Source organism: Aristolochia californica, unplaced genomic scaffold (genome assembly GCF_029961685.1).
Source record: "Aristolochia californica isolate CCGP_79_NKW_82.1479 unplaced genomic scaffold, dmAriCali1.0.hap1 SCAF_1, whole genome shotgun sequence".
NCBI classification, from domain to species: domain Eukaryota; kingdom Viridiplantae; phylum Streptophyta; class Magnoliopsida; order Piperales; family Aristolochiaceae; genus Aristolochia; species Aristolochia californica.
The window spans coordinates 40,433,812-40,451,596 of record NW_027181770.1 but is presented as its reverse complement, the minus strand read 5'-3'; the positions used below and the strand labels follow the sequence as shown (position 1 = coordinate 40,451,596).

At 37.3% G+C, this 17,785-nt stretch overlaps 1 non-coding gene across 1 annotated transcript; it reads left to right on the top strand.

Moving 5' to 3' along the window:
* The first annotated feature begins 12,217 nt into the window (after positions 1-12,217).
* Positions 12,218-12,324, top strand: LOC137965235 (small nucleolar RNA R71). The gene has a single exon (XR_011116034.1). It is a non-coding gene; the product is annotated as a small nucleolar RNA R71 (small nucleolar RNA).
* The last annotated feature ends 5,461 nt before the right edge of the window (positions 12,325-17,785 follow it).

Below are 17,785 nucleotides of genomic sequence, written 5' to 3'. Positions count from 1 at the left end.
GTGAAATTCCACTAGATCAGCCCTAACAGCTTGGAATTTTATAAGAAAGAGATTTCTTTCAAATAAGCTTTAAAAATGGATATGCATGCTTGAAACAGCTTAAAGATGCAAATCATCTATGGATGCAAACCTTTTAAAGAGAATCACAAACGCTCATTAAATTTTCAAGTGAATGAACGTGCGGTGGGATATTTCCCCGAGTCACACAAGCCATTATTTTGCCTTTTACAAAAAGCTGACCTAACAATCATAGATGATTGTACAATGATTTATCGTGCGTAACAGGCTATTGTACCCTAAGAAATGGCTTATGGATTGGGAGTCAACACTCAGTTAAAAATCCCCCACCTCCCCCTTTTCCCGACGATTGCAAAACCTGATATATAAAAACTAAAAAGAGTTTACAATCCCTAAAAATTACAGACACTCTTATGAATTATCTCTTTCTACATTTGTGCATAGTGAATTTCCGTTTTATACGTACTATTTTTTCTTAATTCAAATGTTTGAGTTTTCACTCTCTCTTCATCCTGTAAACCAAAAAGGCAAATAGATCACAACAAAATGAAAAGTTCAGAGTGAATGTATGGAAAAAATTTAAAACAATAACAAATGTAAAAAAAAAATTTATTCACACACCACAAATGAACAAAAAAGTTTTGTTGTCAGGGTTTGGGAAATTTTACTAGTCCAACCTGAATAGCTTGGAGTTTTATAAGAAAGAGATTTCTTCCACACATGCTTTAAAAATGTATATGCATGCTTGAAACTTCATAAAGATTCAAAGCACCTTTGGATCCAAACCTTTTAAAGAGAATAGCAAATGCTCATTAAATTCTCAAGTGAACGTGCGGTGGGATATTTGCCTGAGTCAAACAAGCCATTATTTTGCCCATTTATAAAAAGTTGACCTAAAAATCATAGATTATTTTAATTTGATTTATCTTACTTAATGGGTTATATTACCCTAAGAAATGCCTTATGGATTGGGAGTCAACACTCAGTTAAAAATCCCCCGTCTCCCCCTTTTCCCGATGATTGCAAAACCTGATATATAGAAACTAAAAAGAGTTTACAATCCCTAAAAATTACAGACACTCATTGGAATTATTTCTTTCTACATTTGTGTATTGTGCATTTCCATTTTATATGTACTCTTTTTTCTTAATTCAAAACTTTGATTTTTCTCTCTCCCTTCATCCCGTAAACAAAAAACGCAAATAGATCACAACAAAATGAAAATTTTAGAGTTTATGTATGGAAAAAAATTTTAAAAAATAACTAATGTAAGTAAATAAAATTTATTCACACACCAAAAATGAACACAAAAGTTTTGTTATCCAAGTTTGAGAAATTCCACTTGTTCAACCCTAACAGCTTGGAATTTTATAAGATAGAAATTTCTTCCACATAAGCTTTAAAAATGGATATGCCTTCTTGAAACATGTTAAATATGTAAATCACATATGGATCTAAACCTTTTAAAGAGAATAACAAAAGCTCTTTAAATTCTCAAGTGAACATTTGTGGGATATTTACATGAGTTAAAAAAGCCATTATTTTGCCCATTTACAAAAGTTGACCTAACAATCACAAATGATTGTAAAGTGATTTATCGTACATAACGGGCTATATTACCCTAAGAAATGGCTTATGGATTGGGATTCAACACTCAGTTAAAAATCCCCTGTCTCCCCATTTTCCAGACGATTCCAAAACCTGATATATAGAAACTAAAAAGAGTTTACAATCCCTAAAAATTACAGACACTCTTAGGAATTTTTTCTATCTACATTTCTGTATTGTACATTTCCATTTTATATGTACTCTTTTTTCTTAATTCAAAACTTTGAGTTTTCTTTCTCCCTTCATCCCGTAAACCAAAAAGGCAAATAGATCACAACAAAATGAAAATTTTAGAATTTATGATTGGAAAAAATTTAAAACAATAACAAAAGTAAGTAAATAAAATTTAATCACACACCACAAATGAACACAAAATTTTTATTGTCCAAGTTTGGGAAATTCCACTAGTTCAACCATAACAGCTTAGAATTTTATAAGATAGAGATTTCTTTCACATAAGATTTAAAAATAGATATGCCTTCTTGAAACATGTTAAATATGCAAATCATATATGGATCTAAACCTTTTAAAGAGAATAACAAAAGCTCGTTAAATTCTCAAGTGAACATGCTTGGGATATTTACACGAGTCAAACAAGCCATTATTTTGCCCATTTACAAAAACCTGACCTAAATATCACAAATGAATGTAAAGTGATTTATCGTACGTAACGGGCTATATTACCCTAAGAAATGGCTTATCGATTGGGATTCAACACTCAGTTAAAAATCCTTTGCCTCCCACTTTTCCCGTCGATTGCAAAACCTGATATATAAAAACTAAAAAGAGCTTACAATCCCTAAAAATTACAAACACTCTTTGGAAATATCTCTCTCTAAATTTGTGCATTTTACATTTCAATTTTAGATGTACTCTTTTTTCTTAAATCAAAACTTTGAGTTTTCACGCTCCCTTCTTGCCGTAAACGAAAAAGGCAAATTGATCACAACAAAAAGAAAATTTTAGAGTTTATGTGTGGAAAAAATTTAAAACAATAACAAATGTAAGTAAAGAAAATTTATTCACACACCACCAACGAACACAAAATTTTTGTTGTCCAAGTTTGGGAAATTCCACTAGTTCAACCTTAACAGCTTGGAATTTTATAAGAAAGAGATTTCTTCCACACATGCTTTAAAAATGGATATGCATGCTTGAAACATGTTAAAGAAGCAAATCACCTATGGATCCAAACCTTTTAAAGAGAAGAAAAAACGCTCATTAAATTCTCAAGTGAACGTGTGGTGGGATATTTACCCGAGTCAAACAAGCCATTATTTTGTCCTATACAAATAGTTGACCTATTAATCATCGATGATTGTACAGTGATTTATCGTGCAAAACGGGCTACATTACCCTAAGAATTGGCTTATGGATTTGGAGTAAATACACAGTTAAAAATCCCCCGCCTCCCCCTTTTCCTGACGATCGCAAAACCTGACATATAAAAACTTAAAAAAGCTTACAATCCCTAAAAATTAATGACACTCTTTGAAATTATCTCTCTCTAAATTTGTGCATTATGCATTTCATTTTAGATGTACTCTTTTTTCTTAAATAAAAAATTTGAGTTTTCGCTCTCCCTTCATCCTATAAACCAAAAAGGCACCACAAATGAAGACAAAAGTTTTGTTGTCATGGTTTGGGAAATTCCACTAGTTGAATCCAAACAACTTGGAGTTTTCTAAGAAAGAGATTTCTCCCACACAAACTTTAAAAATGGATATGCATGCTTGAAGCATGTTAAAGATGCAAATCACCTATGGATCCAAACCTTTTAAAGAGAATAACAAACGCTCATTAAATTCTCAAGTGAACGTGCGGTGGGATATTTAGCCGAGTCAAACAAGCCATTATTTTGACCATTTACAAATAGTTGACTTAACAACCATTGATGTTTGTAAATTGATTTATCATGCGTAAGGGCTATATTACCCTAAGAAATGGCTTATGGATTGGGAATCAACACTCAGGTTAAAAATCCACCACCTTTTCCCGACGATTGCAAAACCAGATATCTAAAAACTAAAAAGAGCTTACAATCCCTAAAAATTATAGACACTCTTTGGAATTATCTCTCTCTACATTTGTGCATTGTGCATTTCCATTTTAGATGTACTCTTTTTTCTTAAATCAAAACATTGAGTTTTCGCTCTCCCTTCATCTTGTAAACCAAAAAGGCAAATAGATCACAACAAAATGAAAATTTTAGAGTTTATGTCTGGAAAAAATTTAGAACAATAACAAATGTTAATAAAGAAAATTTATTCACACACCACAAATGAACACAAAATGTTGTCCAAGTTTTGGAAATTCCACTAGTTCAACCCTAAGAGCTGTGAATTTTATAAGAAATTCATTTCTTCAACACATGCTTTAAAAATGGATATGCATGCTTGTAACATGTTAAAGATGCAAATCTCCAATGGATCCAAACCTTTGAAAGAGAATAACAAACGCTCGTTAAATTATCAAGTGAACGTGCGGTGGGATATTTACTCGAGTCAAACAAGCCATTATTTTGCCCTTTTACAAAAAGTTGAACTAACAATTGATGTAAAACTTAGTTACATCGGCTTTAATACCTCTCAAGCGTACGAATCGTTCATGTAATCTAGCAGTAAGCGAGGGTCATATCCACAGGGAGGATTGAATTCTGTGTATTCTTCAATCAACTAGCCTAACCAAATATGATGAATTAATCTGAACTAAACACTAATTATATCCTAATTATCAAGCAAGAATCTAATTAACTACTTGCACAACGGGAAACGTCGACTCTGGATTTTATCGTGATTCGTGCCTCTCTCGAGCGCCACGTAACCACGAATCCGAATTCTCAATCCTTGCGTCTAGCCCCTCTTGGGCGCCTAGAGTTAATGACAAAGAGCGGATTACAATAGAATGCAGAGAATCAATTTCCTATTGTGATGATGCTAAAATTATCAACTCTGGATTTTACCGTGATTCATGCCTCTCTCGAGCGCCACGTAATCACGAATCCGATTTCTCAATCCTTGCGTCTAGCCACTCTCGGGCGCATAGAGTGAAAGACAGATATCAGATTAAAATACCAAAATCCAACCTCAATTATAATCCTACCCTAATTAGCTAATTTAATCAAATATCAAGAAAGTAAATCTTAAATAAATATTCATTATCAAATCAGATTCAATTAACATTCAAAACCTAAGTTCAAACCATATAAAAACTAAATTCAATAATGATGAATTACTCCCCTTCTTCCTCCTCTCGCTCGGGCAGCAACTCGTTCTCACGGGTGCTGCAATTTCCCGAAATCAATGGCTTCGGGTTGGCAAGAGTGAGTGGCCGGAGGTAGAGACGACGCTGGTGACGACTGTTAGAAGCCGACAGACGGAGGTAACGTCCGGTGAAGAGCGAAACAGAGCTGGCGTTCTCTAACCGGCTCTCTCGAGTCTCGGTTGGAGTCGGAATGGCTCTGGGACTGGTCGGAATATCTGATAGACGCCGGAGGATGGTCGGAAAGCGGGATTGGCACCTGAGAAGCCCTCTCGGATCACTTCTCGGCCTGGCGAGCGACGACTATCGAACTCACCTCGACGGAGACTCTCTCAAGTTCTCCTCGGGTTTGTTCTCGGTTGCTGGACGGCGGTGGACGATGGTGGACGACGGTGGACGACGGTGGCGCGGCAAAAGGTATTGGCCCGGCGAACGACGGTGGGGAACTCCTCTCGGGTCCTCCCCTGTTTCCGGTCAAAAACCTCTGTTTTGGTCTCCGTTTCTGTTTTCTCTTCACGCTGCCTTCGACCCTCTTCATTCGACGCTTCCCTTTGCTTTAAATATGATTTTTCTTATTTTAAAATGATTTACCCTAGAAATTACCTCCATTTCACTAAGGGCATTTTGGTAAATATCTTCTTCTCCACCCAAATTCTCCTAAAATTCCATAATTAAATCTATAAAAAGTATTTCAGGAAGAAATAAACCTTAAAAACAATGAAATATAATTCAGGAGAGAAAAATATGCAATATCGACAGTGATTAATGCCAAATTCAATAAATGCTCATTTCATTTGAAACCCGACAAATAACCACCTATAACACAATTATAAAGGTTATTCTATTATAATTAACCTAGTTCTCATGTCAGAATATGAAATCTATCACACCCCCAAACCTAAATCTTTGCTAGTCCCCAGCAAAACAACAATCGAACCAAAATTAAGCCTAGGAAAACAAAATGCCACTTTCGTAGGGAGCACGATTGCATTTAGCGCATGCAACAAGCCGTTAAACCCCTACTCTGTAGTAGTGGATGAGTTATGTCTCGTGAGGGTTTGCATGGAATTTACCCACAAAATTCATCTAAATCAATAATATAAAAAGAAAAACTGAAGAAAATTTACTCCTCATTAGCATATGACTAACACTTAGTATCGTAAAATATCTGAAAATCATATGAGATCTTGCGAAATTTGAAAACCTGTGTAAAAAATAGCCTATTATCAATCCAAATACACTCATTGTTAGTCCACCTGAACCAATGTGACCCATAAGCTATTACTTCAACAGAACAAGAGGCAACAAATAACAATAAAATCCTGGTCACATCACAATTAAGAGAAAATAGTAGAGTAAGCCTATTGTCTGACAATCTCACAAAAGAAATATACTAATTTCAATCTTGACCTGCAACTTCTTTCAAATTACAATTCATCATCAAAGCTAAGGAAACTCATTGCTTCGAGATTTAAAACCATTTTACGCTATTACCAGCGCACTTTTGCTATTACCAGCGTAATTTTTTTCTTCACTGAATACTTTTGGTATTACCACCATTTTGTATTCGTCTTCACTGCACATGCACTTATTTTTAAGTAACCAACTGTTCCGGTGCATGTCCCTGGGTTTGCCAGGCTGTTTCTGAAGTTATCTGTCTTTTGCAAGCAAGAGCATTTCCATTCACATTCATACATTACAACAACGAATTTCACTGAGGTATAAAAAAGATTGAGTTCAAACAGGCATACAAGACTATTCAGACTAACATAGATCAACACTAGATTTACATGTTCTCTTTTGCAACTAAGTTCCAAGTCTAATGCAATAGTAAGTTATCCCACTGAATTCTCATGGATCACAACAAATGATATCAGATTTCTAATAGGCATATTCTACACAGTTTTACGATCATTTTTGAAACACATTTGAACAACTTATTTTAACTCTACTAATCTTAACCACATACTAAGAGGAGTAATTTGAAAACCACGAAAAAAAATCGAAAGAAAATTATTGCTAAGACATAAGAGAGTCGTTCCACCCCCCCCCCCCCCCCCCCCCCCCTGTACCTAAACCTGACATTGTTCACAATGGGGAAAAGTTAAAACACTATAACGACTACAAAAAAAAAAGAATAATAAAGACCCCCAGGAATGATACATAGTCTCCCTCGAAGAAGGTTTACTCGTATCAGCCGTACCCGTAGGTAATCATCCGTAGATGAAACCGCTATCCCACATCACACTTTGAAGAAATCTCCGTGTGATTGGCCACTGAAGGCAGCAGGAATCACGCGCTAAACACAAGTCCTTAAGTTACTCACCATAAGGTTTTCATTCAATACTTCAAGATCGAACTGGTCAATCCCAGAACAGTTGTTTGAGTACAGACCTCTCAAACTGGGGACCAAAAGTCTGGTCATCGACTACCGAAACCATTTATGCTCTCAGCTGGCAAGAGAGTATGAATAAACCAAAAAAAATAAAACTGTAATGTACAAAGGGATAGAAACGTGGGGATTGCCCACAATGTGCTAAGTTTATAGTCGTAAGCAAGACTCTGACGCATTCAAGATGAAATGACAGGTTCCTCCAAGAAAATCACCATCACCTCCTCCAGTGTGGGGACATTCTCAAGATACGGTTTGAGCCTCTGACCGTTAACTTTGAAGATCGACCCGTCTCCGTGATTGCGGATCTCAATAGTGCCATGAGGAAACACCTGTGTAACTTCAAATGGACCGGACCACCTGGATCTTAGCTTCCCTGGAAACAAATGCAATCGTGAGTTATAAAGTAAAACATTCTGCCCAACAGTAAAAGACTTGCAAAAAATAGATTTATCATGTAAAAGCTTTGTTCGCTCCTTATACAGTTTGGCATTCTCATAAGCATCATGACGTGTCTCCTCCAACTCATTCAATTGCAACTTTCTCTCCTCACCCGCTTCAGTTAAATCAAAATTTAAAGCCTTAATGGCCCAATAAGCTCTATGCTCAAGCTCAACAGGTAGATGACATGCTTTGCCGAACACTAGGCGAAATGGAGACATCCCAATAGGAGTCTTATAAGCGGTTCGATAGGCCCATAAAGCATCGTCCAATCGAGTGGACCAATCTTTCCTATCAAAGCGAACCGACTTCTCCAAAATCTGTTTGATCTCCCTATTAGAGATTTCCACTTGACCACAAGTTTGCGGGTGGTATGGAGTGGACACCCGATGAGTGATGGAATATTTCTTCAATAAGGTCTCAAATGCTCTGTTACAAAAATGAGATCCCCCATCACTGATGATCGCTCTCGGGGTACCAAATCGATTAAAGATATTTTCTTTTAAAAACTTTACCACCACTTTGTGATTGTTTGTCTTACATGATATAGCTTCAATCCATTTAGAGACATATTCAACAGCAACAAGGATGTATTGATAGCCGAACGAGACAGGAAAAGGACCCATGAAGTCAATACCCCACACATCAAACAATTCAACAATAAGAATGGGGTTAAGAGGCATCATGTTCTTCCTAGACAAACAACCAGTTCGTTGGCATTTATCACACACTTGACAAAACCCATGGGCATCTCTAAATAATGAAGGCCAATAGAAACCACATTGCAAGACTTTAGCCGCTGTCTTTCTGGCACCAAAATGTCCACCACATGCGTGGGAATGACAAAATTCAAGAATGTTGGCAAAGTCTTGCTCATGTACACAACGCCTAATGACTTGGTCTGAACACACCTTGAACATATAAGGGTCATCCCAAAAAAAATGTTTGACTTGGGAAAAAAATTTCAACCTATCTTGTTTACTCCAATAATCAGGAATCTTATGAGTTACAAGATAGTTGACTATGTCAGCAAACCAAGGCAACTGGGATACTTGGAGAAGTTGTTCATCAGGGAAGGAATCATTTAAAGGAAGGAATCCTTCCTGAGGTACTACACAGATCCTAGATAGATGATCAGCAACAACATTCTCACAACCCTTCTTATCTCGAATCTCAAGTTCAAATTCTTGCAATTGCAAGATCCATCTAATCAAGCGAGGTTTAGTGTCCTTGATGGATAATAAGTACTTCAAAGCAAAATGATCAGTGAACACTATAACCTTTGACCCTAACAGATATGATCTGAATTTGTTCAAGACAAACACAACAGCTAGCAACTCCTTCTCAGTGGTAGTGTAATTCAATTGAGCATCATGAAGAGTTCGGTTAGCATATTGAATGACATAGGGCATTTTATCCGTCTTTTGCCCCAAAACAGCCCCCAATGCATAGTCAGAGGCATCACACATCAACTCAAAAGGCAAAGAACAAATAGGGGGTTGGACAATGGGTGCAGTGGACAAACATTTCTTCAGTGTTTCAAAAGCATGAATACAGACATCATCAAAGGCGAAAGCAACATCTTGAGCAAATAAATTCGTCGAAGGACGAGAAATTTTGCTAAAGTCTTTAATGAAACGCCTATAGAACCCAACATGGCCAAGGAAAGAACGCACCCCCTTCACAGAAGTAGGTGGTGGCAGATTGGCAATTAGGTCAACCTTGGCTTTGTCCACTTCTACACCCCGCTCAGACACTACATGTCCTAAAACAATTCCTTCTTTCACCATGAAGTGGCATTTTTCCCAATTCAAGACTAAATTGGACTTAATGCAACGTGACAATACGAGTGAAAGATTGTGCAAAAATGAATCAAAACTAGAGCCAAACACAGAAAAGTCATCCATAAAGACCTCTAAAAATTCACCAATCATGTCAGAAAAGATACTCATCATGCACCGTTGGAAAGTGGCTGGCGCATTGCATAAACCAAAAGGCATGCGTCTGTAAGCATAGGTGCCAAATGGACACGTGAATGTGGTCTTTTCCTGGTCTTCTAGAGCAATGGGAATTTGATTGTAGCCGGAGTATCCATCTAAGAAGCAATAAAAATTGTGGTCGGCCAATCGCTCTAGTACCTGATCAATGAAAGGTAGTGGGCAGTGATCCTTCCTAGTGGCGGAATTAAGTTTTCTATAGTCAATGCAGACACGCCACTTGGTGGTAGTTCTTGTGGGAATCAATTCACCACTCTCATTTTTCATTATCGTTATCCCCCCTTTCTTAGGGATAGCTTGAATTGGACTCACCCAGGTGCTATCGAAAATAGGGTAAATGATTCTTGTCACAAGCAACCTGATGACTTCTTCTCTCACAACCTCCAACATATGGGGATTTAACCTATGTTGCATCTCATGTGAGGCTTTAGTCCCCTCCTCCAAATGAATACGATGCATGCATATGGAGGGGCTAATCCCTTTTAAGGCATCAAGAGTCCACCCCAATGCCTCTCTGTGTGCTTGTAAAACTTCAGTCAATTGTTCCTCCTGCTCAGTACTCAAATAAGAGGAAATAATGACTGGTAATGAGTTCATGGGTCCCAAGAATGCATACTTCAATGTGGGAGGAAGTGGCTTAAGGTCTAGCTTGGAAGTTTCAAGAGGTTTGTCCAAGTCAAGAGGAAGATCTTGTGGATGTTCAGTTGTGATAACCTCATATGCTTCCTCCAACAGAGGTACAGAATTGAGTAAAGAATTAACCTCTCAAAAATATGTTTCCTCATTAAAATAGTCCATGTCTAAAGATGTTATGCAAGACTCAAAAGATTCAAGAGTGGATTCGTTATCAAGCATAACAGTTTCTATATTAAATGCAGGACTCAGATCATCAGACTCAAGTGGGTGGTGCCCGGCATTAAATACATTCAATGAGACCTTAAAATTTCCAAAAGACAACTCCAACTCACCACTTTTACAATGAATGATAGCATTAGATGTGGCTAAGAAGGGACGTCCTAGGATGGCAGGATTTTGGTTGGTCACATTGACTACTGGTTCTGTATCAAGAACAATGAAATCAACCGGGAACAGAAATTTGTCCACTTTTTTCAAAACATCTTCAACTATTCCTCGTGGTATCTTGACAGAACGGTCAGCTAGTTGAAGTGTGATGGGAGTAGGCTTCAATTCCCCCAAACCTAATTGCTGGTACACAAAGAAAGGAAGCAAATTCACACTTGCCCCTAAGTAAAGAAGAGCTCTCTGGATGGTATGTTCACCAATGACACATGAAATTGTGGGACATCCAGGATCTTTAACTTTAGGAGGAGTGTTATGCTTCAGAATTGAGCTTACATTCTTAGTAAGAAAGACCTTTTTGTTAACATGTTGTTTTCTCTTCTGTGTACAAAGGTCTTTCAAAAATCGGGCATAGGCAGGCACTTGCCTAATAGCATCAAGAAGTGGAATGCTAATGTGAACCTTACTAAACAGTTCCAACGTTTCATGCATGCTATCTCCTTTCCTAGGTGGGCCCGATAACCTCTGCGGATAAGGAGCTAATGGGACTTGGTTAGGGATCTGCTTGGCTGTTGGTGGAGAACTTGGAGGTTCTTCATTCAATGATGTGTCCCCATTGTCATCCTTTGACTCCTTAGACTTAGTGGTCCCTACCCCATTGTTCAACTCACGACCACTCCTAAGGGTGGTTATGGCTTTGGCTTGCTCATGGTGGGGTTTGGAACTCAACTCACCCTCATGTGTGCTTTTGGGGTTAGGAATGGTTTGACTCGGGAGTCTATTTTGTGCTTGTTCACTCATATGGCTGGCCAACTGACTCACTTGCATTTCAAGTTTAGCAATGGAGGACTGTGTATTCTGCATGAATAATTGAAGTGTATCCTCAAGTGAAGGTTTTTGTTGAATCAATGGTTGTTGAGTGAAGTGTGGGCGCGGAGCTTGGGGTTGAGTAAACCCTGGAGGACCCCCAACCTGTGGCCCCTTGGACCATGAGAAATTTGGGTGCCTATCCCAACCAGGATTATATGTTTCTGAAAAAGGATCGTTCCGGCTCGGTCTTTGAAAATTCTGGACTGCATTCAAGTCCTCAATGAGCTCTGGGTAGGATGAACTAGATGGACACATTTGTGTGGGATGAGATGAACCAGAGCATATGGCATAGATAGTAGATGGGTTAGGAGAAGGTGAACTCTTGGACACCATAAGGGCATCAATTTTTCTAGTCAACCCTTCAATCTTGGCCATGAGCATGGGTGTTTCACTAACCTCGTAAAGACCCCCTCTTTCGGCTTCGTGGGATCTCCTATCAACATTAAATGATGAACCCCATTGCTGAGATTGATCACTCAACGTTTCAAAGAAGTCCCACGCCTCACTAGCACTCTTACCCATCAAACTCCCACCACTCGTTGCATCTACCATGGATCTAACCTGAGGTGTAAGACCTTGATAAAAGTATTGCACTAAATGCCATTTCTCAAAGCCATGATGCGGACACCTACGGATCAAATCCTTCCATTTCTCCCAAGCCTCATAAAAGTGTTCACCCTCCTGCTGCATAAAGTTGGAGATTTCTCTCCTGAGGGCTGTAGTTCTCTGAATGGGAAAGTACTTGGATAAAAATTTCGTGACTAATGTGTCCCATGAAGTAATGCTGCCCACCTCTAAGGAATTAAGCCAAGACTTGGCCTTATCCTTAAGTGAAAATGGAAAAAGTCTTAACCGGATAGAGTCATCTGAGAAATTCTGGAATTTAAAGGTTGCACAAATATCTAAGAATTCCTTGATGTGGTAATATGGGTCCTCCTTCTCCAACCCTTAGAATGTAGGGAGGAGTTGGATCACACCCGATTTCAACTCATAACGGCGGCAGTAGTGGGTGGCAATATAATGCAAGAAGGTGATGTGAAGTGGGATGGGATAGAATAATCCCTCAGGGCTCTACGGTCACCTGCTGCAGGTAACTGTAATGGTTCGCCCTGATTGGCCATGGTAGCTCTTAACTTGACTTTGGGTGTTTTCCTACAAATATGTTCTACCTCTTCAACAAAGGGAGCTAATGGTCCACCTAGGGAGCGGCGCCCGTGCATAAAAACACAAAAAGAAACAAAATGAACTATCAAATTAAGCTAACAAACTCACTACTAAAAATATGAACTAACTAGAAGAAATAAAAATAATTCCAAAAAAAATACCAAACTAAAATTATGAAAAAACTAAAAAAATAAAAATAAATAAAAATAAAAATAAAAAATAAAAAAATCTAACCTAAGACTATGGAGAACAAAGAAATATGCTTAATACGTGCCTCTCCGGCAACGGCGCCAAAAACTTGATGTAAAATTTAGTTACATCGGCTTTAATACCTCGCAAACGTACGAATCGTTCATGTAATCTAGCAGTAAGCGAGGGTCATATCCACAGGGAGGAATGAATTCTGTGTATTCTTCAGTCAACTAGCCTAACCAAATATGATGAATTAATCTGAACTAAACACTAATTATATCCTAAATTATCAAGCAATAATCTAATTAACTACTTGCACAATAGGAAACGTCAACTCTGGATTTTACCGTGATTCGTGCCTCTCTCGAGCGCCACGTAACCACGAATCCGGATTCTCAATCTTTGCGTCTAGCCCCTCTCGGGTGCCTAGAGTTAATGACAAAGAGCGGATTACAATAGAATGCAGAGAATCAATTTCCTATTGTGATGATGCTAAAATTATCAACTTAGGATTTTACCGTGATTCATGCCTCTCTCGAGCTCCACGTAATCACGAATCCGATTTCTCAATCCTTGCGTCTAGCCCCTCTCGGGCGCATAGAGTGAAAGACAGAAATCGGATTAAAATACCAAAATCCAACCTCAATTATAATCTTACCCTAATTAGCTAATTTAATTAAATATCCAGAAAGCAAATCTTAAATAAATATTAATTATCAAATCAGATTCAATTAACATTCAAAACCTAAGTTCAAACCATATAAAAACTAAATTCAATAATGACGAATTACTCCCCTTCTTCCTCCTCTCGCTCGGGCAGCAACTCGTTCTCACGGGTGCTGCAATTTCCCGAAATCAATGGCTTCGGGTTGGCAAGAGTGAGTGGCCGGAGGTAGAGACGATGCCGGCGACGACGGTTAGAAGCCGACGGACGGAGATAACGTCTGGCGAAGAGCGAAACAGAGCTGACGTTCTCTAACCGGCTCTCTTGAGTCTCAGTTGGAGTCGGAATGGCTCCGGGACTGGTCGGAATATGTGATAGACGCTGGAGGATGGTTGGAAAGCGGGATTGGCACCGGAGAAGCCCTCTCGGATCACTTCTCAGCCTGGCGAGCGACGATTGTCGAACTCACCTCGATGGAGACTCTCTCGAGTTCTCCTTGGGTTTGTTCTCGGTTGCTGGATGGCGGTGGACGATAGTGGACGACGGTGGACGACGGTGGCGTGGCAAAAGGTATTGGCCCGGCGAACGACGGTGGGGAACTCCTCTCGGGTCCTCCCCTGTTTCTGGTCAAAAACCTCAGTTAAAAATCCCCTTCCTCCCCCTTTTCCCGACGATTGCAAAACCTGATATTTAAAACTAAAAAGAACTTACAATCCCTGAAAATTACAGACACTCTTTGGAATTATCTCTCTCTACATTGTTGCATTGTGCATTTTCATTTTAGATGTACTCTTTTTTCTTAAATCAAAACTTTGAGTTTTCTCTTTCCGTTAATCCCTTAACAAAAAAGGCAAATATATCACAATAAAAAGAAAATTTTAGAGTTTATGTATGGAAAAAATTTAAAACAATAACAAATGTATGTAAAGAAAATTTATTCACACACCACCAATGAACACAAAAGTATTGTTGTCCAATTTTGTGAAATTCTACTAGATCAACCCTAACAGCTTGGAATTTTATAAGAAAGAGATTTCTTCCACATAAGCTTTAAAAATGGATATGCATGCTTGAAACAGCTTAAAGATTCAAATCACCTATGGATGCAAACCTTTTAAAGAAAATCACAAACGCTCATTAAATTCTCAAGTGAACGTGCGGTGGGATATTTAGCCGAGTCAAACAAGCCATTATTTTGACCAATTAAAAAAAGTTGACCTAACAATCATAGATGATTGTAAAGTGATTTATCATGCATAATGGGCTATAATGGTTTATGGAATTGGAATCAACACTCTGGTTAAAAATCCACCTCCTCCCCTTTTCCCGACGTTGCAAAACCAGATATCTAAAAAATAAAAAGAGCTTACAATCCCTAAAAATTATAGACACTCTTTGGAATTATCTCTCTCTACATTTGTGCATTGTGCATTTCCTTTTTAGATGTACTCTTTTTTTTTTAAATCAAAACATTGAGTTTTCGCTCTCCCTTCAGCCTGTAAACCAAAAAGGCAAATAGATCACAACAAAATGAAAATTTTAGAGTTTATGTCTGGAAAAAATTTAAAACAATAATAAATGTAAGTAAAGAAAATTAATTCACACACCACAAATGAACACACAAGTTTTGTTGTCCAAGTTTGGGAAATTCCACTAGTTCAACCCTAACAGTTGTGAATTTTATAAGAAAGACATTTCTTCCACACATGCTTTAAAAATGGATATGCATGCTTGTAACATGTTAAAGATGTAAATTACCTATGGATCCAAACCTTTTAAAGAGAATAAAAAATGCTCGTAAAATTCTCAAGTGAATGTGCGGTGGGATATTTACCCGAGTCAAACAAGCCATTATTTTGCCCTTTTACAAAAAGCTGACCTAACAATCATAGATGATTGTACAATGATTTATCATGCGTAACGGGCTATAGTACCCTAAGAAATGGCTTACGGATTGGGAATCAACACTCAGTTAAAAATCCCCCTCCTCCCCCTTTTCCAGACAATCAAAAAACTGATATATAAAAACTAAAAAGAGCTTACAATCCCTAGAAATTACAGACACTCTTTGGAATTATCTCTCTCTACATTGTTGCATTGTGCATTTCCATTGTAGATGTACTCTTTTTTATTAAATCACAACTTTGAGTTTTCTCTTTCGCTTAATCCCATAACCAAAAAGGCAAATAGATCACAATAAAATGAAAATTTTAGAGTTTATGTATGGAAAAAATTTAAAACAATAACAAATGTAAGTAAAGAAAATTTATTCATACACCACCAATGAACACAAAAGTTTTGTTGTCCAAGTTTGTGAAATTCCACTAGATCAACCCTAACAGCTTGAAATTTTATAAGAAAGAGATTTCTTCCACATAAGCATTAAAAATGGATATGGATGCTTGAAACAGCTTAAAGATGCAAGTCACCTATGGATACAAACCTTTTAAAGAGAATCACAAATGCTCATTAAATTCTCAAGTGAATGAACGTGCCATTATTTAGCCCTTTTAAAAAAAGTTGACCTAACAATCATAGATGAGTGTACAGTGATTTATCATGTGTAACGGGGTATTGAACCCTAAGAAATGCCTTATGGATTGGGAGTCAACACTTCGTTAAAAATCCCCCACCTCCACCTTTTCCCGACGATTGCAAAACCTTATATATAAAAATTAAAAAGAGTTTACAATCCCTAAAAATTACAAATACACTTTGGAATTATCTCTTTCTACATTTGTGCATTGTGCATTTCCATTTTATGTGTACTTTTTTTTCTTAATTCAAAACTTTGAGTTTTCACTCTCCCTTAATCCCGTAAACCAAAAAGGCAAATAGATCACAACAAAATGAAAATTTTAGAGTTTAGAAAAGATTTAAAACAAGACCAAATGTAAGTAAATAAAATTTATTCACACACCACAAATGAACACAATAGTTTTGTTGTCCAAGTTTGGGAAATTCCACTAGTTCAACCCTAACAGGTTGGAATTTTATAAGAAAGAGATTTCTTCCACAAAGCATTAAAAATGGATATGGATGCTTGAAACAGCTTAAAGATGCAAGTCACCTATGGATACAAACCTTTTAAAGAGAATCACAAATGCTCATTAAATTCTCAAGTGAATGAACGTGCCATTATTTAGCCCTTTTAAAAAAAGTTGACCTAACAATCATAGATGAGTGTACAGTGATTTATCATGCGTAACGGGGTATTGAACCCTAAGAAATGCCTTACGGATTGGGAGTCAACAGTTCGTTAAAAATCCCCCACCTCCACCTTTTCCCGACGATTGCAAAACCTTATATATAAAAATTAAAAAGAGTTTACAATCCCTAAAAATTACAAATACACTTTGGAATTATCTCTTTCTACATTTGTGCATTGTGCATTTCCATTTTATGTGTACTTTTTTTTCTTAATTCAAAACTTTGAGTTTTCACTCTCCCTTAATCCCGTAAACCAAAAAGGCAAATAGATCACAACAAAATGAAAATTTTAGAGTTTATGTATGGAAAAGATTTAAAACAAGACCAAATGTAAGTAAATAAAATTTATTCACACACCACAAATGAACACAATAGTTTTGTTGTCCAAGTTTGGGAAATTCCACTAGTTCAACCCTAACAGCTTGGAATTTTATAAGAAAGAGATTTCTTCCACATAAGCTTTAAAAAAGGATATGCAATCTTGAAACAGATTAAATATGCAAATCACATATGGATCTAAAACATTTAAAGAGAATAACAAAAGCTCATTAAATTCTCATGTGAACTTAAGTGGGATATTTACACGAGTCAAACAAGCCATTATTTTGCCTATTTACAAAAACCTGACCTAACAATCACAGATGATTGTAAAGTGATTTATCGTACGTAACGGGCTATATTACCTAAGAAATGGCTTAGGGTTGGGATTCAACACTCAGTTATAAATCCCTGCCTCCCCCTTTTCTCGACGATTGCAAAACCAGATATATAAAAACTAAAAAGAGCTTACAATCCCTAAAAATTACAGACACTCTTTGGAATTATCTCTCTCGACACTTGTGCATTGTCCATTTCTATTTTAGATGTACTCTTTTTTCTTAAATCAAAACTTTGAGTTTTCGTTCTCCCTTCATCCCGTAAACCAAAAAGACAAATAGATCACAACAA